At 47.0% G+C, this 27,661-nt stretch overlaps 1 protein-coding gene and 1 long non-coding RNA gene across 3 annotated transcripts in view; one reads left to right on the top strand and one right to left on the bottom strand.

Annotated features, from left to right (window-relative positions):
- Nucleotides 1-27,661, bottom strand: part of Caln1 (calneuron 1) — a 474,698-nt gene that overhangs the window by 435,777 nt on the left and 11,260 nt on the right. Inside the window, exon 1 of one of the 2 annotated variants that reach the window (XM_040731663.1) lies at nt 16,610-16,767. The exons of the other annotated variant lie outside the window; for it this stretch is intronic. The gene's annotated coding sequence lies outside the window, so the exon portion shown is untranslated. Of the gene's footprint in view, nt 1-16,609; nt 16,768-27,661 lie in introns of those variants that run through there. 2 annotated transcript variants of the gene reach the window in all.
- On the top strand, nt 69-11,935 carry LOC121134062. The gene is made up of 2 exons (XR_005871076.1): nt 69-200; nt 11,010-11,935. It is a non-coding gene; the product is annotated as an uncharacterized LOC121134062 (long non-coding RNA).

Genomic DNA, 27,661 nt, shown 5'->3' with positions numbered 1-27,661 from the left:
CTGCTGCTGCTGCTGCTACTCCGGCTGCTGCTGTGGCTGCTCCTGGCTGCTGCTCTCGGCTGCTGGAAAGGCTTTCTGCAGATTGCTAGTTCCAGCAGGGAGATGGAGCCAGGAGGATAGGAAATGGGGCTGTTCATGCGGGGGTCTCTTGGGATGTGAGGTTGGAAGCCAGACCACGGACCCAAGTGCAGCCCGCACCAGTGAGTACCAATGTCATACCTGCTGTCCTCTTTGGCCAGGGGGAAGGGTTGCACTGGCTGGGGGGGTGTTGCAGGTAGCATCAAGGGCACCCTGTCCCCACATGAGCCTGGATAGGACACTGGCCAGGGAGAGTAGGAGACAGTTACTGTTCTGATAGGATCGCTTGAGGACAATCACTGTAGAATGTGCACATACATATACAAGTCAGCCCATGTACACACAAGCTTACCCATGCACACACATGCTTGCCCATGTACACACATGCTTCATGCCTGCCTGGATACACACACCTGTGAACAGATACCTATGTGAGCTAGAGAGACGGTTCATGTGTTAAAGGCTAGGCTCATAACCAAAAAGATAGATATCTATGTGCTCACACACACACTCATATACATACATGCATGCCTACTTAATTACATACATCCACTCACATACAGTACACGCCTCCCCACTACCTTCCAAAGCTAGAATGATGGCCAGGTCCATGTCCCCTATACCTATAAGCTTACAGGAATATGACCAAGAAAATCGGTGACATCAAACACAGCCAATGAGACATTCACAGACATGAGAAAAGGGGCAAGCTGCAAGGAATGGTCTGAGTCCCTGCTGCTTCTGAGCGAGCAGGGACCTCACTGGGGACCACGCTAACCTTTTTTTAAGATTCGCTTTATTTATGTATTCTGTGAATATCTGTGTGTGTCTGTGCACTGAGTGAAGTGCCTGCAGAGGCTGGGAGAGGGTGCTGGATCCCATGGGGCGGGAGTTACAGTGAGATCTTTCCAAGGTGTTTGCTAGGATCTGAACTCAGGACCTCCAGAGGAGCAGGAAGCACACTGGGCTGCTGAGCCATCTTTCTAGCTCCAGGAACTATGCTGTGTTTTGGGGCCACCACAGAAGAGACCCTTGGACCCTATGACTCCCACACACACACTCCCACACGCGCGCGCACACACACACACACACACACACACCACTGACTGGCCTCTCTGGGGTCTTCTCCATGCCCATTCCACGTCTCCGTCTCCAGTTTCCTTAGTATGTTTAGTGTTTCTTACCAGGCATTTTGTCTGTGAATATGTGCATGGAGGGGGCTGCGTGCATCTGGGCAGGTGAGGGGTAGAGGCGCTTGTAGAGGTAAGGGCTCAAGGTCCAGTATCTTCCTTTATTGTTATCCACACTGTTTCTTGTTGCTGCTGCTGTTGATGATGGTGGTGGTTTTTTGTTTATTTAAGTTTATTTTATATGCATTTGCTGTGAAAGTGTTAGATCTCCTGGAACTGGATTTCCAGACAGTTGTGAGCTGCTATGTGGGTGCTGGGAATTGAACCTGGTTCCTCTGGAAGAGCAGTCAGTGCTCTTAACCGCTGAGCTATCTCTCCAGCCGCATCTACCTTGTGGTTTTTTTTTTAAGACAGTGTCTCTCACTGGCCTGGAGTTCAATTAATTAGCTAGGCTGCCTGGCCCATGAGCCCCATGGATCCTCCCATCTCCATGTCCCCAGTGCTGGCATTACAAGCACACACCACCATGCCTGTCTTTTTATATGGGTGCTCAGGGTTCAAACTCAGGTCCTCATGCTTGCGTGGCAGGCACTATACAATTAAGTCATCTTCCCAGCCCTTGCCTGGATTATTTTTTTCCAATCCTATGCTTCCTGGTAAGAACACAAAGTAAATTCAGCCAATCAGCATTCACTATCTAGCAGTCTCCATGCCCGAGTGAGTGCTAAGGATGTAAAGATGTAGGGATGTAGGGATGCAAGGAGCCTCAGATCCCTCCCTTGGATGCTACAGTAAAGTGGGGAACCCTTCTTGTCTCTTAAACCTGCCTGTGTGACTCATAAAATGACAAGGTCGAACTAAGCCAAGGATGCTCTTAATGGAAATAGGAAACAAGGAGGAGACAAGGGCTTCCCAAAAGCTTGTTCAATTATCACAGCACGGAGCTTAACCAAACCCTAAATGATTGGAACAGCCTGGTGAAGAAAGCATGCACTTAAAAAAGAATTATGAAATACCACGCAGGCCTCCAAGTAGATGAGGGTCAGTGACAAGTAGGCAATTTCTCCCTGATTCCCACCTCTCCCCTGAAAAACGGTCCCTGCATCTGGCCCAGGCTGGAGAGAGAGAGAGAGAGAGAGAGAGAGAGAGAGAGAGAGAGAGAGAGAGAGAGAGAGAGAGAGTCACACTTTAGACTTCACCTGGGACTTAAGCAAAATCCCTGCATTTCCCAGCAACGAAAGTCACCTCCCATCTGCTTGTCGAACCACTGGCAGGTCTCTGCAGCACCTCACCTCACATGCTGGCCACAGAGAGTCTGATGCTACGTTTTTATGCATAAGTTCTATGCACGTCCTTGCCCTGTGTCTCCCAAAGAGGTGTGCATGCTGTCTCTTTTCTCATACCTACAGAAAACAAGCCTGCTGGATGGCATGGGACTGTCATCCCAACACTTAGAAGGTGAAGGAAGGAGAATCAGGAGTTCCCAGGCTAGCCTGGGCTATATAGTGAGACAAAAAAAGGAATGAAGGAAGGAAAGGTGGAAGGAAGGAAGGAAGGAAGGAAGGAAGGAAGGAAGGAAGGAAGGAAGGAAGGAAGGAAGGGGGAGAGGGGAGAGAAAAATGAAGAAGAAAGGGAGAGGGGAAAGGAGAGAGGGAGGAAAGTGTCTTAGGGTTTCTATTGCTGTGAAGAGACACCATGGCCACAGCAACTCTTATAAAGCAAAAACATTTAATTGTGGTGGCTTACATTTTCATAGGCTTAGTCCATTATCATCATGGTGCAACATAGTGGCGTGCAGGCAGAGATGGTGCTGGAGAAGTAGCTGAGAGTCCTACATCTCGACCAGCAGGCAACAGGAAGTGGTCTGACTCACTGAGCATAGCTTGAGCATATATGAGACCTCAAAGCCCACCGCCACAGTGACATACTTCCTCCAACAAGGCCACACTTCCTAACAGTGCCACTCCCTTTAGGGGCCATTTCCTTTCAAACCACCACAAGAAGGAAGGTAGGAAGTAAAGAAGAAAAAAGAAGGAGCGGGGGATGTGAGAAGGAGGGCGGGGAAGGGGAGAGAAGGAGGGATGGAAAGAAGGGAGAGAGGAGGACTAAAGAATGACACAGAGCACTGATACTGTGTCCTTTCCCTGGTGACTGATAGTGGGACTGCCCACCCTCTGTCTCCACCCCTGTCTGTGGGAGGTTGCCTATCACATGTCCATGAGTGAAGCTCATCACAATGCAACCCACGTGCAGCAAGCACTGTTTCCTGCAAGCTTGGTAGAAACATCTCCATCACAAAGCGGCTGTGGTAACCTCCCAGGGTCACTGCCCTGCTGTCATGGCAATGAAGTCAACAGAACTCTACAGCAAATAGCTGGGTCTATGGGAACGGTATGGCAACATTTCCTCTCTGAGACAGGAGGGGGGGAACCTCCACACCACACGGGACCTTTCTCTGGCTGTCCCAAGATTCCAGGAGCCGTTCCCTCTGGCCCCAGCTATACACTTGGAAATGCTATCCACTGAGAAGTAGGAGGCTGACCCTCGGCTTGCCCTCCCCTGAAACACATTTATTTCACCAAGTTGATCTCTCTTTGGTCTGCTGTCACCCTCTCTATTTAGGATGAAGAGACATTCCCTTTACCTGGGAAGGCTATGCAACACCAGGAGACCTTAGTCTTTACTGAAGTAGGAATGATTTTTGTGGCCCAAACTGCTGTCCCCCAGCCCCATCCAGGCTATCTTTGGAGTCTGGGGTCTCCAGACCATGTATACCACCATATCCTGACTGATCCAGCAGAGGAAATTGCGGAGGAAGGTGGATGGAGAGTGGATGGCTGGCCCAGGATCTCAGTATCTCCTCCCCTCTCCTCTCCCCGCCTTTACTTATCTCCCCCATGCCACATGTGATAAGTTTGCATGGGAATGCATATGGAAACCACAGTCAATGTCATGTTTTTCCTTAATTACTTCTTCACCTTTTATGATTTATTTTCTATTTTAAATTATTTGTGCACATCTCTGTGGGTTTATGCATATGTAAGCAACAATGCCAGAGGAGTCCAGAAGAGGACATCAGATTCCCTGGAGCTGGGGTTGCAGGTGGTTGTGAGAAGGCTTATAAAAGTGCTAGGAACAGAACTTGGGTCTTCTGGAAGAGCACACCCTTAACTCCTGGGCTGTCTCTACAGCTCAACCCACCTCAGGTCTCTCACTGAACCTGAAACTCGCTCTGTCTTGCATCCAGCAAGCATCCAGGATCCTCCTGTTTCTGCCTCCCCAGCACTGTCATGATAGCCATGCACCACTATCCGAGACTTCTTTCTACATAGCTGCTGGGGATTCAAACTCTGGTCTTTGTTCTTGAGCAGCAAGCCCTTTAGCCATATTCTCAACCCCTCAGTGCCCTTTGATAATGACTAATGCCAACCTTACTTGTATCCTTTAGATGGGAAAAGAGTTGTTCTGCCCATGTTAGAGAAAATAGAAACAGCAGCATCAGAGCCATGATCCTCAGGGAATGGAGTGACAGTCATTAAAGGACCCCCAGTGTTGGTACCCTCTTTAGATGTCTAACAAATCCATCAAGCCTTTCTCAGGCTGGGTAAGAGTGCCTTTTTCCTTTGGCCCTCGACTCCTAGGCTAGTGCTAATTTTTGGACTAGTTCAACTTTCCAATTTCTGTGCAACCAATCCCATGTGTTAAGGGCCATCTGTTTGGAACAGCTAGGGTAGTTTTTGTTTTCCTGACTGGACAAGAATTTTTTTCCTTGGAAATCCCAAATTGGAATGTTCTAATAGTCACGATTAAGCCTCAGTCAGAACGTTCTGGCACAAAGTACACATTTTGGAGTATGTTAACATTTACCAATTAAATGAAATTATAAGAGAGTTTAAAGAAAAGTCTGAGCTCATTCCTCACATTGGAGGCTGCTGGCACAACCCTATGTTATCTATTTATCATTTATGGTACCAAATTTATAGGCATCAAGAAAGAAAAATATTCCCAGCCTAATTTTAAATCTGATGCATTTGAGACAAAAAAATTAAGAGGGAACAGAGAAATTTGAGAAGAATTGACCTGAATGCCACCCCAGCTGAGAAAGACAATCGATATAATGTGTACACAATTGTCGTGCTTAGTATTGAGCTATGTTCAGTGTGTCAGGTCAATGTTAGAACACTGTATTGATACTTTGAAAGTTGGACAGTGTAGTAGTGAGGGAGTTTGGGGGACTGAATTCATCTATTAGTACACCCCACATGGGGTCTATACTCAGAGATGGATGATAGATAGATAGATAGATAGATAGATAGATAGATAGATAGATAGATAGATAAATAGGTAGGTAGGTAGGTAGGTAGATAGATAGATAGGTAGGTAGATAAATAGAGATACATGATAGATAGATGATAGAGATAGATGACAGATGGATGGATATAAAATCAATCACTTTGGAAACAGAAGAGTGTGGCGCCCACCCTGGAGAAACTTCTCTAAGGTAAGGCAAGGTCTACAGAGGCCTCTGACATCTTCTGCCTACACCCTGGGGAAAATGAATGAGACTATTTGTCATTACTGTAACAAAGTACCTAAGGTTGGTGGCCTTATAAAGAGGAAATTCAGCTCCTGGTTTTGGAATCTGAAAGTCCATGGTTTGGGTGATAGCTGGAGTGACCTGATCCAAGGGCCAACAGGTAAGAAGTTTGGGAATATGATGGAGCTGATGGGAAACCAGAATCACAATGCTGCATAGGACATCAGAGTGAGGGGTGGGGCTGGATTCATTCTGTAACAGTCCACTCATGAGAACTACGCTGGGTCATCTCCATTGGCAATTTAGCCAGATTGAAAGATGCTTAGGAACTTAGTAGGGCATACTTCTAGAGGTGTCCAAGAGGGCATTTCCAGAGATGATTGGCACATGGGAGAGCTAATGAGAGGAAGGCTAGACACACTGTCCAATAGGCTGGGAATTCAGATGGAGGAAAAACAAAACAAGAGTCGGGTGACGGTGTCGAATGCCTTTAATTCCAGCACTCAGGAGGCAGAGGCAGATAGAGGGCCAGCCTGGTCTACAAAGCTACACAGAGAAACCCTGTCTTGAAAAACCAAACAACAACAAAAACAAAACAAAACAGGAGAATAAGACATGTAAGCTCTGTTCTACCCTCACCTGCCATCAGACATGAAGAACAGACTCCAGCTACTTCAGTCTTTGATGGCACCCCAGACACTCTAGAGGAAGTCTCCAGGCCTTCAGCCTCAGACTAGGGCTGTATCATTGGTCCACCCTAGAGGAAGATGGTGATGCCAGGTTGAGGAAGACAGTGTGTGTTACTATGGCTTCCAGCTACTGGGTTCTCCGACTGTCAGCATGCAGATGGTCCTTGAGGGATTCTATTGTCTGCAATCATATAAGCCAATCTAATAAATGTTTCTGTAATCATTTTAAAAACACATATGTGAAAATATACAGCGTACATGTATGACACACAAGCTTCTGTTTGCTCTGTTCTTCTAGAGACCCCTATTATAGGAACTAACCTATAGATTACCTTACAGCTCTCCGAGACTGGTGCCTCCCTCTCATGTGCCCCACATGGAAACATGCCTTCACATGCGTGCATAACACACACTTAAAACAGAGTTTAAAAGTCGCGATGGAGGCACATATATAAGACAAGAAACACAGAGGGATGCCACAGGTTCTGCTTGCAGGGACTGACCTACCCAGGGTTAGAGGGGAGATTCCAGAGTAGATGGTGATCCAGGAACTGTGGGAACAACAGACCTTGGCTGGAGGCCCACTTCCCCATCAGCCTGGGAACAGGCAGCTGTAAGACAATGTTTACTAAAAACAATACAGTGCCCGGAGCAATAAGTTCCTGATAAGGGCTGACCCACTGAAACACCCTAATCTTGACCTTTTCCAAAGACTAACTGCCTCTTCCTGACCCACCCACCACCGCCTCTGGTGTCAGGGTATATATAACCAGCCAGGGTAGGAATAAAGTAGAGCCTTCTTGAGGAGCCTTCTGGAAGCCACCGACTGGTCTCTGTGTCATCAATCCTGACACCCTCCCCACATTCTTGGACACAGGCTGCGCAGCAGGCCCGACAAGGACCTAGACCATGATGCATGTTGCTGAGGAGATGGGAAAGCCTGCTGCTGACACACAGTGTCGGGTCCGAGGCTCCCAAGCAAGGCAGGGAACAGAAGATGGCAATTCTGGTCAGTGAGATAAAATATTCCTGGTCAGACTGCAGAGGGAAGATGGGGTTCATTATGACAATCCGTATCTCATGGGGAAGGAGAGGAGTCGCTGCAGGGCTATTCTGGGTCCTGTCCCAGTGAAGTGCCCTTGAAAGAGATCCTTCAACTACATGAGGGACCTACTAGGCCATTGGTCAAGCTAAACCACAAATAAAACATAAGGGGTGTAATTGGGAACCCCCCACGCCACTTTAGAAAAAACTCAAACTCCACAATCTGTCTTAAAGGCGCTCTACAAACCGCTGGCAGGAAATTACGTTTCACTACATCTTCTCCTTCCAGCTCCTAGCTGACAGAAATAGTTCCAGACACTCAGAAGCACTCCCGATGCCCGGAAGAGGTTAGCTTCGCACAATCTGGCCTCGGCATGTTCTGCCAAGCTGGGGGTATCCATCCTTGGCCCCCGGTAAACACCTAACTGTCTATCAGCACCCTACACAGATGTGTGTTCGCTGAGAAACATCCCAGAGATCAGTTTCTCTGAAACACTTCCTGCTGCATCCGCCACGCAGAGAAGGGCACCTACTTCTCTTACAGCAGCCAGCCCACTGTGTAGACATCTTATTTTTCTCCCAGAAGACTGTCTCCCACTCTATGAGAGTCAGGCATTGCTCTGTAAGAGACAAATGTCCCCCTCCCTCCATAAGTACAATAACTTCTTAAATCTTATTTATCGAGTATTACTATTAGTATGTTTGTACATATGTGTTCACATGCACGTGTGTGTGTGTGTGTGTGAGAGAGGGGGGGGGACGCACAAGCCACAGCATGTGTGTGGATGCCAGAGGACAACTTTGGGGAGTTGTTTCTCTCTCTCTCTTTTTTTGTTAAGAGGGCTCTGGGGATCGAACTCAGGTTGCCAAGCTTATGCCATAAGCACCTTACCCCCACTGAGCTGCCTCACTGGCCCCAGCAAACTTTGATTAACACGGATTAACCCAGGTGTGCAGACTCACACCTGTAATCCAAGCACTCAGAAGGCCAAACCAGGACAGTGAGTTAAAGGTCAGCCTGGGATAGACAGAAACTCCCCAAAAGAAGTGTTGGATCCGCTTCTGTGTTAACAAGAGAGATTAGCTCTTTGGCACAGATGAGAAGTTTGTGAATCTCACCCCAGGGAAGAAGTGTTAATACACGCGCATCCATAGCCCTGCAACAGGGAGCAAGCTACCCAGTACACAGAGCTGCAGTCTTTGTTAGGAGAGCACTGAGATTCAGAGCATAGCTCATGGGTGCAGCACCTGCTTTGCATGGCAAGGGCAAGGCCCCAGCACCACCAAGAAGGAGGAGAGGAAGGGAAAGGGGGGGAGGGAAGGAGAGGGAAGAGGGGAAGAGGAGGAAGAAAAAGAAAAGAGGGTAGGAGGAAGAGGGAGAAAAGGAAAACGAGGAGTGAGGAGGTGCAGGGGGGGAGGAAAAGAGGAGGAGGAGGCGATAAAATAAGAGGAGGAAGAAGAGGGAAAAGAAGAGGAAGAGGTGGAGGAGGGATGGGGAGGAAGAGGAGAGGAGGAGGAAGGGGGAGGAGGAAGAGGAGAAATAAGAGGAGCAAACATGAGAAAAGCAGAAATGGGGGAGGGTGGGAATTGGAGGAGAGGGGGAGAAGGAAGATGTCAACCTCTGTCCCTCCCCTCTGTGGAGCCATATTTCCTGAAGTTGAGCCTACAGACATGGAAAGCCACACCCACCCAAATGCAGGAACCGGGCTCCCGGTCCACCCGCTTTATCTACTCTGCTCAGGTCGCTAATGTAAAGGAAAAGTAGTGTGTTTAAAGGTCGATGTACATTGGGGTCATTACAAATGTCTTCACAAAGATGTTATTTATGAAGTGGAAAGTGTCATACAGTTACGTTTCTCATGTAGTAAATATTTATAAACATAAGTTATTTGTACATCCTGTATGTATTTATTATATGTAGAAAGTATAGGAGCCCAGGGAGATGGCTTAGTAAGTAAAGTTGTTTGCCACACAAGCATGAACATTTGGATCCACAGGACCCACAAAACGAAAGCTGGGCAGGTGGCAAGCACTTGTACTCCTGGGGAGGTGGCGGCAGCAGGACGGCTGGGGCATGACGGCCAGTCAGTCCAGCCTGATTGGCAAGCCCTCCCGGAGACACCCTTTCTGAAAGGGAAAAATGGTGGTGACTCCCGGGGGAGGCCACCTGCAGCTGATTTCTGGCTTCCACGTGTGATGCACGCACGCACACACACACACACACACACACACGCACACACGCACACACGCATGCAGGCACACATGCACACCTGTACATACTCACACACAAAAGCAAATTTTAAAAAAATAAATGATATATCATCAATGTACATTTAACAACAACAACAAAAAAGCATTACAGAACAAACAAATATGGCAGTGCATTTGGGGCTAGAAGGATCAGGAGTTCAAGACCAGCCTCAGTTACATACACAGGGCAATCAGAGTTAGATGAGACTCTGTCTGATATTTAGAAAAAAAAGTACTGCCAGGACAACGGAATGTGGACGTATTCGAGGTACAGGCCACAGCTTCAGACAGCACCGTGGTTGAAGCGTCCACCTTCAGGATGCCCCACAAGAGTAAAACGCTGCTTGTCTCCTCTTATGAATGACAACTAGGGAAGACTATTGCGTCCTTCGTTGCCCCTTGAGAAGTGTGTGAATATGTGTATAAATCCTATGAGCCCAAGGCAAAGTCTCATCCCAGAGCCAAATCTAAGCAGGGTCAACCCATATCTCTCTCTCTCTCTTTTTTTAACTGCTCGGGGTCCAGGATGTGTGTGCACACCTTGTGTGCATACACACAAGGCAGAGGAGGACATCAGATGTGCTGCTCTGTCCCTCTCTCATCCCTTTGAGATGGGGCTTCCCACTAAACCAGAGCTGCTCTGTCACAGGCTCACACACAGCCACGACCCTACCGAAGCCACAGGCTCGCCACAGGCTCACACACAGCCACACCTGGCCTTGCAAACAGTTGTTGGGATTGTTCTTACCACTGAGCCATCTCACCAGCCCCACAGATTGTCTGAATTACCTGGGCTAGCCTTGAACTTGCAGTAGCTCTCTTACCGCGATTCCTGAGTTCTGGGTTACAGGTGCACACCGCCACACCCTGCCAGCTCTCAGCTATCGTGGCTCCGGTGATCTGTGGAGGTAGCTTTGGAAGATACTGAGACGGAGAGCTGCCCCTGCCACAATCCCTGTGAGTCTGGCTTCAGCATTAGTCCCTTGCAACAGAAGCTCCCTCTAAATCTAGACAGAGGGGATGATTACATAGATGCTGGACTGCCGCAGTGCTTTCTGGGTGACACAAAATCCAAGAAAGGCCAGGAGGTACCCCAAGGTACCCTGAAGGGAAAAACAGCTCACATAGGGCTTGATTCATGGCTTTTTACTCCATCCGATGTAACCTTGGGTCCCAACACAGCTGTGTATGAGGCCTGTCTCTTTGAATAGAAACCCCCCAACACAGTGCTCTGGGTGCTCTGGATAATGTATGACTGATAGTGTCCTTTCCCTAAATCAGGCTGCTGTCATGCCTCAAGGCCATCTTCTGATGCTCCAAAGCTTGACATCCTTTTATCTCAGCCTGAGAAGATGCCAAAGTCAACAATAATGCCCTTGCTTGCCACCGGTCTCTAAGAAAATCCATCTGTCAGGGAGCGGATAGTATGGACACAAGCTGAGGCTCTGAAAGAGTTTGTCTGACGCATGTCCACAGCCCTAGAATCCTGGATCCATACCCAGAAGACCCACCACAAAGACAAGAGCTACAAAATGACTGTAAGACTGGAGAAATGGACGAATCCTGAGCAGAGAGCAGCCCCACAGTGTGAATGGCCAGCCGCTCCCAGCCACGGCACAGAAAGCATATCGGGAACCTTAAGTAGAGGAGGTTTGGAGGCTTCTAGGATACCTCAGACACCCTCTTCCCTTCCCTGAACAAAAAAGCCCTCTGTGATGGCTAATATCATCCATTTGATGGATCTAGAATCGCCTAGGAGACACTCCTCTGGGCGTGACTAGGAGGAGTTAATTGGGTTAATTGAGACTGGGTTTATTTGAAGAAACCTATCCTGGATATGGGCAGCACCATTCCCTAGGCTGGGTTCCAGGACTGAATAAAAAGAAAGTGAGCTGAGCACCAGCATCCATCTCTCTCTGCTTCCTGACTGTGGATGCCATGGGACCAGCTGCCTCATGCCTTCCCCACCATGGACTGTATTCCCTAGAACCATGAGTCACAGTAAACCCTCCTCCCTTAAGCAGCTTCTGTCAGGTACTCTGTCACTACAATAAGAAAAATAATTAACATGTCCCTGTATGTTATAAATTGTACCAGCCCAACTATTTGAACTCATTGGATTTGGTTTCTGTATTGTCATAAGACTTGTCTGTGCAATTACACATGTGTCACGGAAAATAAAAAAGCATAGAGAGGCAAGCCCAAAACTGCTACAATCCAAGAGTCACCAATGTTTTAAAGTTTATTTCTGTTCATTGATAACAAGAGGGAACTGCAGAGATGGTTCAGCGGTTAAGATTACTTGTTGAGCAAGCCTGAGGGCTGGAGTTCAAATCCCAGCACTCACATAACCAACTCGGTTATAACCCAGGTATCACATGCAGTGAGTGGGATAGAGACAGAAGGACTCCTGGGGCTTGCCTGGCAGAAAAACACCTGTTCCATGTTCAGAGAGACATTTCCTCCAAGGAATGAGTGGACAGTAATTGAGGAAGATAATCGACATCCTCCTCTGATCTATACACACACATTCACACTCACACACCCATACTCACACATACACAATGTTTTTAATTGCCAACAAGAAAATACCCACTCTTTACTGCCTATTTGTCTATGCTACTGTGATGACCACCACTATTCTGGTGACCATGAACCACTGAACCCCTACTGAAAGACCCAGCAGTCTAGAGACCTGGAAGAGACAGAGGCCATGCCATGCTGTGCTCAACACCTAGACAGGTTGCCTTGGAGGCTGAGACTAGACCAAGTGTTACATTAACTTCCCTGGAGAGCCATGAAAACAAACGACGACTCACTCCCAGTAAGGTATGGAAGTCCGACGCAGCAAACTTTACTGAATGAGTTGACTGAACTTGCAGAGCATGCATGATGGGTAACCTATGGGGCATAGGTGACCAAACAGTTGTATCACTGCAAATTCCCACCTCAGCATGAAGGGTGACCTCACGGATGCTGCAACATGGAGTCCTTCTTTCAGTTAACTTTCTACTTCCTATGTAGTCTAGCATCTCCCAGGGTCCTTTGCAGCTTCCAGAGGGCAGGAAGGAGTAATGGCTAGAAACCCCAGTGAGGGTGCGATGACTCTCCTCTACCTACTAGGCAGTGCCAGTATCTCTATTTCCATTACCATAGACCTGGTTATCGATGTCTTGTTCTGCTCTGGTTGCCGTGGCTACTGGATCAAGTTAATCTCCACTCCAAGATGGCATCATGTCATACCAGAAGGAAAAAGACCATTCTGTAACACCAGACTTGGAGGTAACCCTGGATATGTTTATCATCACTGTGGCAAAACACCTAACAGAATCAACTTAAGGAAGGGAGGATATAATTGGTTCATCATGGAGTGGAGGGCATGGTGTTACAGTTGGGTCCATGGCAATGGGAGCTTCTGGCTTGTTCACAATTTGGTGGATTTTGAAGCAAAGCTAGGATATGACTTTTCAAACTCCATTCCCTAGGAGCCTATATCTACCAGCTAGAACATATATCCCAAATATTCCACAAGCTCTCAAAACAGCACCACCAGATGAAGATCAAGTGTTCAAGTGGTTCGCATTCAAATTGTAAATCAGCCAGGTGCTGTTTCTCCTAGGGACTCAAAGAACTCCAAGAATCTAGCTCAGCAGAGACTGAGAGATATCTGCATAATGAAGAGGAGTGGGGGACCAAAGGGGAAACATAGGAAGGGGAAGGAACTGAAATTGCTGAATCTGAACTGGAAGGGATCAGATAGGTCATATTGACCACCCTACCCAGATGTTGGTGGAAGACACCTATCCCCACTCAGCTTATGACAAAGAAGTCAATACTTAGAAATGTGATGCTATGGTTTTTATGTGCAATGTGTCCCCCAAAATTCACGTGTTGAAGGCCTGGTCCCCCTACTAGTTAGCTTCAGTTGCCAACCTGACACAGCCTAGAGTCTCTTAAGAGGAAATTATTGAGGGATCAGTTGGCTTTGTGGGTATGTCTGAGGGGAGTTGTCTTGATTGTTAATTGATGTAGGAGGAGAGCCCAGCCCACTACCTGTGGTACCATCCCTATGCAGCTGGTCCAGAACTATGTAAGAAAGCTAGCTAAGCATGAGCTTGTGAGGCTCCATAGTTCTCAGAGTCCTGTCTTGACCTCCTTCTGTGACGGACTGTGACCTGGAAGTATAAGATGAGATATTCCCCTCAAGTAGCTTTTGGTCATGTTATTTGTCACAGCAACAGAATGAACCTAGAACAGTGCCCAAAGCAGAGGTGAGGCTCTTAGGAAGTGATGAGATCACGAGGACTCTCAACTGTTTAGGAGTAAGTCATTAGGGGGCATGCATTTGAAATTCATACTTTTTTAGTTTTCTGTTTCCAGGACGCCATGGGGTGAGCAGCTTTATTCCATACCCTGACGGTCTCTGCCTCACCATAGCCTAAAAGCGATCCACCACAAAATGAACCCTCCAAAACTGTGAGCCAAAACCTTCCATCCTTAGCATTGTTTTTCTTAGGGGACCAGCCAGCAAGATGACTCAGAGGGTAAAAGTGCCTGCAACACAAGCCCGAGACCCTGAGTTCAGTTCCCAGAAAAAAACTGGGTGTGACAGCATGGACTTGTAATCCCAGACCCAAGTGGATCTCTGGGGCTCCCTGACCAGCCAGCCTAGCCTACTTGAAGAGCTCCCAGCCAGTGAAAGACGCCGGAGAACGAGGTGGATGGAAAATGATACAATGACGCCCAAGGTTGACCTCTTGCCTCCACACACACTTGAACACATACACACCGTGTACCTGGGCGAGCCTCTTCCCACTCGCCTTCACCCCCGAGCTGCTGCCTCTGGGAGAGCTGGAAAGTGCGAGCTGAGGCCAGAGCAATAAGGAGGGTTTCGCAGTCCTACAGCTAACGCCGAGCAAAAGATAGACACTCGCCTAGCATAATAACATCCAGAAATTATGCCAGCAGGAAGCCATGAATCTTCTCTGTGGATCACTGCGACCTGTGAGTAGGAGATGAACACTTGCACTGTGCGGTGTCTGATTTGCTATTTAATAGAGCTGGAGATGAGCTTAGGAAACAGAAGGAAGCAGAAACTTCCATCCAGAATGGAGGGCTCCCTCTACTTCTCTGACTTGTAGACTCCAGGTCTCCCTGGTTCCAAGCAGCAGTAAAATGGATGAAGACACTAATAGTGATGAGCGGTGAAATAACACAGATTAAAAAAACGTAACTCCAACCTGAGAAAGAAGGGAAACAGATGGAGTGGAGGAAGAATAGGAGAACAAGAGCTGGGGAAATAGGTCACCTGGTAAAGAGCGTGCCTTGCAAGCACAAAGATCCAAGTTCAATTCCCATAACCTACGTATATATTAAACAACAACAACAAAAAAGCCAGGCATGCTGGTGAGTGCTGGCAATCCCAGCATCGAGGAGGTGGAGACAGGAGAATCCCTGAAGCTCATGTACCAGTCACCCTAAGGAGGAAGTTCCAGGTCAGTGAGAGACTGTGTCTCAAAAGCGAGGTGTGTCTCATGAGAAGGTTCAGCCAGATGATGGCCTGAGTGCCTGTCCCAGGCCCCACAAGGTGAAGAAGAGAACAGACTGCTTCAAGCTGCCTTCTGGCACGCCCACACCACACACAAGCAGCACACACTAAGTAAAGAAATGGGGGGGTGACACATGAGATCATCCTCTGGCCTCCACGCATGCACACACATGTGCACCTACACACATACATATACAAAGAAGAAATTGAGAAAACTGGGTTAAGGCCTGGCTGGGTGTGGTGTTACCAACTTGAAATCAAAGGAAGCGTTATCATCTGCATGTGACCCTCAGAAGATTAGGACCGACTCGGACAAATTTCCATTCTCCCCAGAGAGGATGCTGGTGACAGACCAAAGGAATCATTCCATTCAAGACTATCTCGATGAACTAGTGAATTTATTAGGGTTACTTACAGGAGGGCAACGGGGTGACCCAGAAACAGCTGCATCGTTAGCATGGGTGATGAATTCTCCAAACTGCATAGATAAGGTCCCCACATCAGCCACTCTTCTACTCCCTGTAGAACCAAGCATGCTCCCAAAAGAGTGTGTGCAGCTGGGACAGAGTCAACAGTAGTTGGTGTGGGAGGGTAGGAGGGGGAGTCGGCTGAAATCAGAGGTGAGGCTCTGATGGCTCTCCCCGACATCTTTATACTGAAATGAGAGGTGAGGCTCTGATGGCTCTCCCCGACATCTTTATACTGGTTGGTTTTTTGTCAACTTGATACAGGCTAGAGTCATTTGAGAAGAGGGAACCTGTGTGTGCGTTTGATTGATGGTTGGTTTGGAAAGACCCAGCTCAGTGTGGGGAGTCATCCCTGAGCAGTGGTCATGGATTGTATAAGAAAGCAAACTGAACAAGCCGTGGGGAACAAGGCTTGGTGTTTTGCCCCAATCACTATCAGGTACCTCAAACTCTACTAGGGTCAGTTCAGTTATATAAGGATGAGTGATTCATGGGGGAGGATTTCCCCCAACCAAGAGAGTCTAAAACATAGAGCTAACTTGGAGAGTTTGCTGCTGGTTCAAACATTTACAATATAAGGAACAAACAAAAACAAATCACCTAGGGAGTAGTGTGCTTTGAGAGCAGAGAGAATGGGCATCTTGTGCACTGGGAAAACTTCCTGGAGGAGGCAGTGTTGGTTTTTTGAGTCCTAAAGATCAAGAACTTAATAAGAAGCACATGCCTGGACCACCTATCACCTCCACTGCCCTGAACAACTTCAGGTACCTCTGGAACCCAAGGCAAGGACACGATTACTGAGACACACATTGTCACTGGAGACAGACTGTCATGCCCGAGTCCCCACAGCTCTCAGGTCCTCTCACCTGTGTTCCTGGTGCATTCCTTGGAACTGCTTCCCAAGGGACTCTAATCTGACTGCTGGGGCCGCGAAGACGGATTAGCCACACCGTCCCAGCCAGGAGATCTTCCACACCAAGCTGGCTCAGCCCTCGCTGCCCACTGAAAGTATGTGGGACCCTGACTATGGTGCCCACTCCAACTGCCTGCCGGTCGGAGAAGTGTGCCCGGCCTCTCTGGACGCAGGCCAAGCCCAGCTAACCTACCAGGCAGATGGAGGCGGAGCCCAGGGATCCGGCAAAATCTTCAGTGTCACATTAACTCCCAACAAGCCACAGAAGCAACTGCCTAAGGCAAGGACTGGCCCTAGACTGTTGGGGCCCCATTGCTTTCACTCTGGTTCTTGTGGTTAAATATATTGGATGTGTTAAACATCAGTTACAGTTGGATGCTTGGCCCAGTCCCCAACCCATGAGCAAATACACCTTAGGTAGACTGGAGTCCTTAGCTAAGAACTTAGGGACTTCAGTTAATTTTTCATAAACTTAAAGAAATCAGTTAAAATCCACACTGCAAACAGTTATTTCCCCTTATATTTCATTTTTATTTATTCATTTGCCTTTTTTGGATTTTGTTTGTTTTGGTTTGTGTTTGTTGTGTTTTGATTTGTTTGGGGTTTTTTGTTTTGTTTTGTTTTGTTTTGTTGAGACAGGGTTTCCCTGTGCAGCCCTGGCTGTCCTGGAACTCACTCTGTAGACCAGGCTGTCCTTGAACTCACAGAGATCTGCCTGCCTCTTGCCTCCCAAGTGATGGGATTAAGGGCATGTGCCACCACCTCCCAGTTTGCTTTGTATTTTTTAATAGTACTGGGGGCTGAACCCATGACAAGAGTTCTACCACTTAGCCAACCCCCCAGGCCTTACTGGGGGATTCTAAATAGCACCTTGAACTCATCACAGGCCCCATGCTTGCATGTGGCACACAGGAACACTGTCTGGATCTGAAAGGTAAAACCATGTGTCTTGCCTTAATTTCCGACTAGAATGTGGGTCCCTGAACCTCAAACATTCAAGCTTTCTGCTAGAACCAAGCCAGCTCCGTGTATCCTGAATGTCAGCCAGCTTGTGGACAGCTCTTCCCTCAACAGATTTATACATAGAAATATCTAGTGAGGAGACTGCTCAGGCACCTGGCCTCACTTTGATATTCCCTACTGCAGAGAAGGCCTCCCGCCTGTTCCCATCTGTCAAGCCAGAGCTCACGCTGGCCTCCAGCAAATCCCATATGCCTATGCTAATGTGAGTCAGCACCCTGTCCCTAAGGCCAGTGTTGACTACTTCTGACCATCAGTGTGAGCCACCTAAAGTCCCAGATAACTCATGTGACTGTGAAATGTCCTTCACAGGCGCATGTGTTTGAACCCTTAGTGACCAGCAGGTGGCGCTGTTTTTGGGGGGGGGAAATTGTGGAAACATTAGGAGGTGGAGTCCTGCTAGAGGAAGTGGGTCACTGGAGGTGGGCCATGAGGCTTTCTATAGACTGGCTCCACTTCCTGTTCACCCTGTACCTCCTGACTGTGAATGTAGTGTGGTAAGCTGCCCCATGTTCCTGCCCTGCCTTCCGTACCATGACGGACTGCAGCCCCTTCAAACTGTGAGCCACAGTGAGATTTCTTCCCCAGACTTTCTTCTTACTGGGAATTTACTGGATGAAGCAACAAGTAACGAGTGTACATTCCAAAGGTTAATAACACAGTGAATTTAGAATGAACATACAACAAAGACATATTTAAACTTTAAAGTTGCATTTATTTATTGTGTATGTATGTATATGTGTATATGCATGATCCCACACATGACACACTATACATATGGAGGATTATAAGTCAACTTTGGGAGTGGATTCTCTCCTGCTACCATGTGGAGCCTGGAATCACACTCAGGTCAGGCTTAATGCAAAGTGACTTATCCACTGAGTCATCTCACCAGCCCACATTTAAGTTATTAATGAAAGGAACAAAGGCTATGTAAAGTGATTTCAAAAGTTTTAACTGTCAAGCACGGTGGCACATGCCTTTAATCCCAGCACTCAGAAAGCAGAGACAGGTGGATCTCTGTGTGTTCAAGTCCAGCCTGGTCTACACAGGTAAGTTCCAGGCCAGCCAGGGCCTCATAGTGGAATTTGTCTAAAAAAAATGTTTTTTAAGCTATAAATGCCAGGCATGGTAACACATGCCTGTAACCTCAGTTCTGAGGAGGCTGAGACAGTGGAATGGTTACACACTTAAGGACAACAGGGCCTACATATCAATACTATATCTCAAAAAAATTATAACTAAAGCTGTTCCAGGATATGTAATCACACCATGAACCCCAAGATTGCATTAGTCAAATAAAATCGGTCATAGGTCAAGAGGCAGAGCAAGTAATCAGGGACTAGAAGTAACCATAGAGTGTAAGGGGAAGTTGGGAGTTCAGAGAGAAAGAGAGGCACAGGAAGTGGAAGGGAGGGACATCCAGTTAGAGGAATTTTGTTTTCAGACAGAGTGGGAGAGGGCCTCTTTCTGAGATGATGCCTGAAGTCCTTCAACCAGCTGCTTTCTCTGCCTCTCTGAGCTGGCAGGTTTTTTACCCCAGCATCTGGCTCCTGGGTCTTTATTGGTAAAATAAAAGGATACAGACTTAGTTAAGACAGCATTTGTCTCCCTGTGGGGAGGCAGCTGATGTGGCTAAGGCTCTCCAGGCAGTGGACACAGCAGCAGGCAGGTGTCCGTGGAGACACAGTCAGCACCTGATGCAGTGTCAGGATGAGGCGTAGCCACTGAGCAGCAGAGATAGAAACAACATAAAGCTTATTCAGAAAATTTTTTTCAGGGGCTGGAGAGATGGTCCAGTGGTTAAGAGAGCTTGCTGCTCTTCCAGAGGACTCAAGTTCGGTTCCCAGTGCCCTTATCAAGCAGCTCACAACCTCCTGTAACTCCAACTGCAGAGGATCCGACATCCTTCACAGGCACCTGAACACATGTGCCCGTGTGCATACGTGTATATAGAAATAAAATATTTTTGAACTGGACACAGTGGTACATACTGGAAGCCTGAGATGAAGGATGGGTTGAAGGCCAACCTGAGCTATATAGGGCAACCCAGTTTAAAGAGAAAAAAAAACAACTTGGATACAGAGATTGCTCAAGTCAGTAAAATGCATGCTATACAAGTATGAGGACCTGAGTTTAATCCCCAGAATTTACATATATTAAAAAACAGGGCATGCTGGTGCCCATCTGTAACCCCAGGACTGGAAAGGAAGAAAAAGGAGGGACCCTGGAGCTCACTGGCCAGCCAGCCTAACTGAATCGATGAGCTCCAGCTTCAGTGAGACAACATGTCTCAAAAAAGGAAGCAATTGAGGAGGACACCTGGCATCAACCTGATGACGACAATCAGTTATTGTTTCTACCAGCCAAAAGTCAGTCCTACCAGCCTAAAGTCAGTCCTATCTCCACAAAGGAAAAAAAAAACACCAAGTTAATATGTGAACCCCACAATGTCTGAACTTTTAATCAATGAGGAGTTGAGTCTGAGACAAGCATATTCCTGTATTAGCATCCTTGGCAGAGGGTGGGGCATATTAAACAGCGCCCCATGTGACATTGGAAGATGTCCTTCCTTTGCCTCACTCTTGTAGCTCGGGCTTTATTTCCCTTAGCTCTATGGATTGGTTGAGAAGCCAAGATGTACAGAAAATGCCTCCAAGACATGGATCTGCAGTGCTTACCATCCTGAAGCCACACCTCACCACTCCCTATAGGGATAGCGCCCACGTATGGTGCAGGAGTTTAAAAGCTGCATGAGGGGCTGGGGTTGTGTAGACCATCTGGAGAGTTCTTGCCTACCATGAAGGAAGCCCTGAGTTCAGTCTCCTCAACAGCTTAACAGGTGCGGTGGCGTTTCAGCATTCCCGAGACTATAGAAGGAAGATCAGAAATTTAAAGTCACCATTGGCTACACAGTGAGTTCAAGGCCATTCTAGACCATATGAGACCCTGTCTCCCAAAGAGGAGGGGAAATGGTAAATGAATTGTTGAGTACTTTTCCAGCCTATCTCCAGACACTTCTGTAAATGTGTATGGCATTCTGACTTTAGAAGTCTCTTGAACACACTGGTTTCTTCTATCCTTGCTTTTTTTTTTCTTTAACCAAGCTACATTAATCCCTCATCCTGAACTACTCACTCCTGAAAAGGTCATCTTTATTAACACTGGACATACTTCATGGGGCACATACATCCCCAGGAATATTTTCTTTAGAGACAGTTCTCGAATCTGGGAAATCAAACATCCATACAATGTTTGTTGATGGTTAATCTTGAATGCCAAATCGATTGGCTTGAGAACACCTGGGAGATTTGTTGCCCACACCTCAAAGTGTATCAGTGAGTGTTACAAGGGATGACTAATTCGTGAGAGCTCTATTCCATCTCATCAATGGATTCTTCCCTTAATAGATTCATAATATGGTGGCATTTGGAGAGCTGGGAAAAGGAGGAGGTGAGATTTAACTGGAGGAAGCAGGTAACTGGAGTTATGTCCTCCGGGCTATATTTTGTCCAGGTCCCTTCCTGTCTCCCTCTTTCTACTTCCTGGATGCTAGGATGTGAACTGTTCTCTACAGTCCTCCCCATCATGATAGACTGAGCCTTCTGAAACGCAAATACATAATTCTTGCCTTTGAACTATTTATGCCCAGCCATGAGAAAAGTAACAAAATATCTATTGTAGCAATTATGCCATATAACCAATGGCAAAGTTTCCATATGCATCAAGCTTGGTTCTAAACCATTTATTGATATTACCCAACTTAAACCTTCCAAATGTTAAATATAGAAAACTCCATCCTGTTTTTGGGGGGGGCTTTTCAACTTGCTGTGTAGCCAAGAATGACCTTGAGTTGCTGGTTCTCCTGCCCCCACCTCCAGAGTGCTGGGATGCTGGGTGTGTGCCACTGTACCTGCCAGGATACAAGAGTTTTATAACATGTGTGTTGTGAGTATTTCCTCCTAAAAATGGCATTCCCTTGCCTTTTCCTTCGCTCCAGTATTTTGTAGACAGATGAATTTTCATCTGGGTGGCCTCGGATTTATTTGTTTACTCTCTATTTTCCTCTCCCCTAGAGAGTTTTTCTTTCCACCACGCTCTGCACTGGCTTTGATAGATTCCTTGAGCAAATGCATTTTGTGGCATGTGCCCCCTTGTCCAGAGTATCCAAGACCATCTGAAACTTGGATGAGCCTGGTTCCCACGGGAAGACATAAAGAATCCTGTAACAGAGCAGTTATGTGTAGATGATTGACAACTTCTGAAAATTCTAAGGTGACTTCGTGTGACAAATTGCAGCCCATATACCAGGTAAAGTAGTGTGAGTCACGTCTTCATTGAGACCTCTTGGGGTTCTCAGAGACAGTGAATGACCACATCACACCTCAGCTGGAACCCTGTAGCATTCTGGGGACATGCTGGTCCAAACCTCCCAGCTTTCAGATGGCATCAGCCTACAGCATCCTCAGCAGCATCCCGAGCATCCCACATGGCAGCATTGTAGGCTGCCCTTCTAGTTTCTGTTTGTTTTAGTTACTTTGTTTATTACTGTGACAAAGTAACAAACCAGAGCAACTTAAGGGAAGTTAAGCACAGTCCATCATGGTGGGGAAGTCACAGAGGCAACAATGGGAGGTCGCTGGTCACATGGCATCCACGGTTCAGGAAGCAGAGAGAGATGGATGCTGGTGCTTAGCTCACTGTCTCCTTTTCATTCAATCTTCTGCTGTCCATATTTATGGTAGGTCTTGCCACCTGAATTACCATAATTCTAAAAATCCCTCAGAGGTTTATCTCCATGGCAACTCTACATTCTGTCAAGTTGACAATCAACAGAAGCCAAACTTTTCATTCTTTCCACACAAGAGCACTAAACACCTGTACCATACGCCAGGAGCTGGAGGCAGAGGAAGTTAGCATGTCAGCAAGGGGCTTCTGGCCATTGTTATGTTCTATGTGGGCCAAGAGAACAAGCCAGAAGTGCATGTGTAAATGTGAGGTTATTGTTGGGGGATGGAGGAAGGGCTCAGTAGGTAGACGTGCTTGCAGCACAAGCCCGAAGACCTGAGTTCGAGTCCTGGATGTCACAGTGAAAGGAGAGAAGCAACTACAAAGTTATCTTCTGACCTTCAAAAGCACACCATGGCAGACTCCTGTATGCTCACACACACATGCACCCACACATGCACACACATGAACACACGTGTGCATACACACACCCTCCTGTGAAGAAAGAGCAGTTGGGATAAATGCTATAGGGAAAAGTGGATGGTCGGGTGTGGTGGCCCACACCTGTAAACACAGCGTAGCGGCTTCCTTGGACTACCAGCCCCAAAATTATGACACAGAGATTTATGATTAGTTATGAAAGCTGGGCCTTAGCTTAGACTGGTTGCAATCTAACTTTTTTAAACTTAAATTAGTCCATTTCTATTCATCTATGTGCTGCTCCACGCACTAACCATCCTGACTTCCTGCTTCCTCAGTGTCTGGCTGGCTGGCTGGCTCCCCTTTTCTCTCTACCTGCCAGCCCCGTCCATCCCTCCTCTGCTTAGCTATTGGCAGTTCATCTTTTTATTAGACCAACCAGGTGCCTTCGGCAGGTAAGGTAAAACAGCAACACATCTTTACATAGTTAAACAATAATGCTCTTTCACATCGCAGCACTTGAAGGATGGAGTCAAAAGGATTGACAGTTCAAATCCACCCTGGCTAAGGGATAACCTGTCTCAGAAAACCAAAAGAACAAAAGAGAGGGGATGCATGTCATTAGAGTGTGTGTAAAAAGGCTCTGCGAGCTGACAGGAGAGTGGTGACATTATCATGGGGGCAGAGAGCAAGTCATACTGAAGCCACCAGATCATAGATCAAGGGGACACAAGCTGTTGTTGCTGAAAGCCACAGTTTTCTCCTACTTTCCCCAAGTTTCCTCTCCTACTCTGTTTTTGTTTTTGAGACAGAGTCTCCATGTTGCCCAGGTTGGCCTTGAGCTCACATATAGCTGAAGATGACCTTGAACTCCTGACCCTGCACCTTCACAGTGATGGGGTGACAGGTGTACACCACCGAGTGTGGCTCATACTCTACCTTTTTATCCCTTTAAATGTTTCTTATAGAAAGATAACATTTTTATGTTGGTGACTGTCAATAAACTAGAACAAAAACACCAGAAACGTGCCCACATTTATAGAGACAATTAAATTTCGACTAAGGAAAAAAAAATCAATGGGTGGAAGTGAGGCTAGGCTTTTCAATAAATAACACATTATCTTAATTACCATAGCTTTATAGTAAGTCTGGAAAGAAATAATTTTCCAACTTAAGTTTTTCATTACCAATATGGATGTCTTTTATTTATTTTTATTATCTTATTACACGGACCAGAACTTCTGGTAAAATATTGAACAAGAGAGCTGGAGATATGGGTCAGCATTTAAGAGAGTCTGGTTTTCAGCACCCCTAATTTTAGTTCCAGGGGGTACAATGCCTCCTTTGACACCCCCACACACATGACAGACACACACATTCATGCAAGGAATAAATTACACATCTCAAAAGTAAAATATAAAACAAAGTTTTAAAGTGTTCACTTTCTTCTTATTCTAAATTTTGAGGGAATGCATGGGTGCATCTACCAAGTTAAGGACATTATCTTTTTTTTTTATGAGACAGGGTTTCTCTGTATTGTTTTGGAGGCTGTCGGTCCAGCCTAGCCTTGAACTCACAGCGATCCGCCTGCCTCTGCCTCCCGAGTGCTGGGATTAAAGGCATGCGCCACCACCGCCACCCGGCAAGGACATTATCTTTTATTCCTAGCTTTCAGAGAGTATTTTTTCAGGAATGAATGCAGGAGTGAATGAAAAGTTTTGAGCTATGTTTATTAAGATTCAGGGCTGGGAAGATGACTCGGTGGATAAAGTGTTTGCCTAAAAGGCATGAGGATGTGAGTTCCATCAATAGCACCCACGGTAAGCCAGGGGCAGCAGCGTGTGTCTATAACCCGGCAGTCCTACAGCAAGATGGGAGGTGGAGACAGGAGAACCTCTAGAAGCCGCTGTGAACTGGTCAGCACATCAGCAAAGAAACCCTGTCCCAAACAAGGGGGAAGACAGGGACCCACACCAATATCCACACCTGTACCACAGTGCGCACACACACACACACACACACACACACACACACACACACACGCACTACATTCACCATGAGCACATGGACACCTCTACCACACATTAATCATTCCCTGATTCCCTAGTGTGAGGCAAAGAGTCAAGAAAGATGCTCTTGTATCTGGGATCCGAAGCTGGGTTGTTTGTTTTGGTTTGGTTTTTCGAGACAGGGTTTCTCTGTATTGTTTTGGAGCCTGTCCTGGAACTCGCTCGGTAGACCAGGCTGGCCTCGAACTCACAGAGATCCACCTGCCTTTGCCTCTCGAGTGCTGGGATTAAAGGCGTGTGCCACCAACACCTGGCTCCAAAGCTGGTATTTTGAACACCCGGTTTGAGATGACCTTTGTATGTGTGCCTGTGCGTGTGAATGTATGAGTGAGCGTGTGGTGGCCAGAGGTCAGTCTTGGGTGTCATTCTTTAAGATCAGTCCACCTTGTTTCCGAGACAGGACCTCTCACCGGTCGTGAACTTGCCAATTAGGCTAAGCTGACTGGCCAGTGCATCCTGGGGATCCACCAGTCTCCACCCCCTCAGCACTAAGGAGGGTCACAGGTGCGCTCCACCACATTGGCTTTCATGTGGGCTTTACATGGACTGGGAGTTTGCCTCAGCCTCCTTGGCGGGACTTCCCTGGCAGAAGCGGGTCAGGAAAGGCGAGCCTTCTGGCTCCTCCCCTCTGCTTCTTTGGCAGCCATGATGCTCCCACCACGTGGAAACACCTTACACTGCCATTCCCGTGTGCAACGGAATGCACATGTCTTGGTAAACTGCCCTGTGCTGCTCGAACTCCCTGAGAAGCTGGCTGTGGAAGTGGGACTACACACACACACTCACACACACACACACACACACACACACACACACACACACACATATCCTGCTGTTTCAGACCCAAGCATGTTTGTCACAAAGTGTCCTCCAAGGTCTGGGAAGAGGCTGGCCTCCCAAATTCTGTGACAGGGAGGGAAGAGAACAGCAAACCTATCCCCCCCTCACCACCACCAAGAGTAAAAACACTGTGTCCTTGAGAACAGTGGGGGGGGGGTGAGCTGTTTCCAATGGAGGTCACTAGTGATCACCACACAACATAAAAGTTCCTGCAGTGGGTGAGAGAGAGGCTGAATGCTCAGCCACAGGGAGCCCCCACACACATACACCCCAGAGTGAATACATGCATGCACACAAATAAATAATTTAAAACTGAAAAATAAAGAAAAACCAAGTGTGGTAGTGCACACCTGTAATCCCAGCATTCAGGAAATGGTGTTAGGAAGATCAGAGATTCAAGGTCACTCACAGCTACATAGAAAGTTCAAGCCCAGCCTGGGCTACATATCAAGCACACACACACACACACACACTTTTAACAAGGAAAAACAAGCAACCCCCCTTTTTACCCAAAAATACCATCATAGCTTTTCCAAATTCAAGACACATTTTCTCGGTGCCTGCAGTCACGGTGCTGTGGAATAACCCTTTGTACAGTGTGAGCATTTGTTGCTGTGATTGGTTTAATAAAGAAGCTGGCTGGCCAATAGCTGAGCATATTAAGGCTAGGTGGCAGAGCCAAACTGAGAATGCTGGGAAGAAGGGTGGAGTGAGGAGTAGCCAGCAGATGCAGAGAGAAGCCTGGTGCGCGTGCCATACTGATAAAAGATGCCAAGCCACATGGCAAAGCATAGATAAGAAATATGGACTAATTAAAATGTAAAAGTTAACTAGTAACAAGCCTGAGCTATTGGCCAAGCATTTATAATTAATATTAAGGCTCTGTGTGTTTATTTGGGAGCTGCTGGTGGGACAGAAACTTCTGTCTACACAAGGGTCTCCTAACACAATCACATCTGTAAATATTCTCAGAAGGGGGCAGAGTGCAGAAATTTCTATTTTTTCCTCATGTCTTCTTTATGAGATTTTTCTCAGAGCTTAAGTCTAATGCCCTTCGAGGTGTGAGGGATTAACTTGGGACAGCCAAATCCCCAAGAAGAGCTGCGCTCTCTCAAAGCCCCTGAGCCCCTTTGTGCTAACTTGCCTGCTGCAGGTGCAGGACTAAAATGCTGCCTCCTGGCTTTCAAGCCCCAAGGAAGTCTCTTTAAAAACACCCTTTTCTGATGTCTCTAAAACTGGAGGGGGCGGGGCAATGGTACAGCTGGTAAAGTGATTGCCTTGCAAGTGCGAGTGTCTGAGTTCAACCCCAAGAACCCACGAGAATAGTCAGAGCAGGAGCTGGTGGGGTGACAGCCCAGGAAGGTGCTTGCTGCTAACTCCAGTGACCTGATATTGTGGAGGGAGAAAACTGGATTGCAGAAAGTCATCTTCTGACCTTCACCAGCATGCTGTAACGCGCACGTGCGCACAGACACACACACACACACACACACACACACACACACACACACACACAGTTTAAAATATGAATAAATCTCTTTAAAAATAAATACTTTCAAAGAAAGAGGAAAGCAAGCAACAAAGCCGTCAGCTGAAGAAGCGCGTGTCTGTAACTTAGCGCTCAAAGGCTAAGGCAGGAGGATGGCGTGTTTGATGTCAGCCTGGGCTACACAAAAAGATTATCTCAAAACAGCAAAGCAACCCAAAACATTAAAAACAAGAAAACAAAACAAATAATTAGCTGGGAAGGCAACCATGAAGTGCAACCAAATGTTAACAAAAAAAGGATCATGTAGTGCAGCATCTTGAGTTGGGGAGACTTGATTTTTTTATCTCTTCTCTGAACACACTGCCCAACTCCTCTGGACCTGGAATCCCCTCTTGGCAGTAAGAAATGATGATGTCTAACTCATAGTATTGTTTCAAAG

Source organism: Mesocricetus auratus, unplaced genomic scaffold, assembly GCF_017639785.1.
Source record: "Mesocricetus auratus isolate SY011 unplaced genomic scaffold, BCM_Maur_2.0 Super-Scaffold_100025, whole genome shotgun sequence".
Lineage (NCBI taxonomy): Eukaryota > Metazoa > Chordata > Mammalia > Rodentia > Cricetidae > Mesocricetus > Mesocricetus auratus.
Note: the sequence above shows the minus strand (reverse complement) of the source record. Positions and strands in the feature narration are given on the sequence as shown.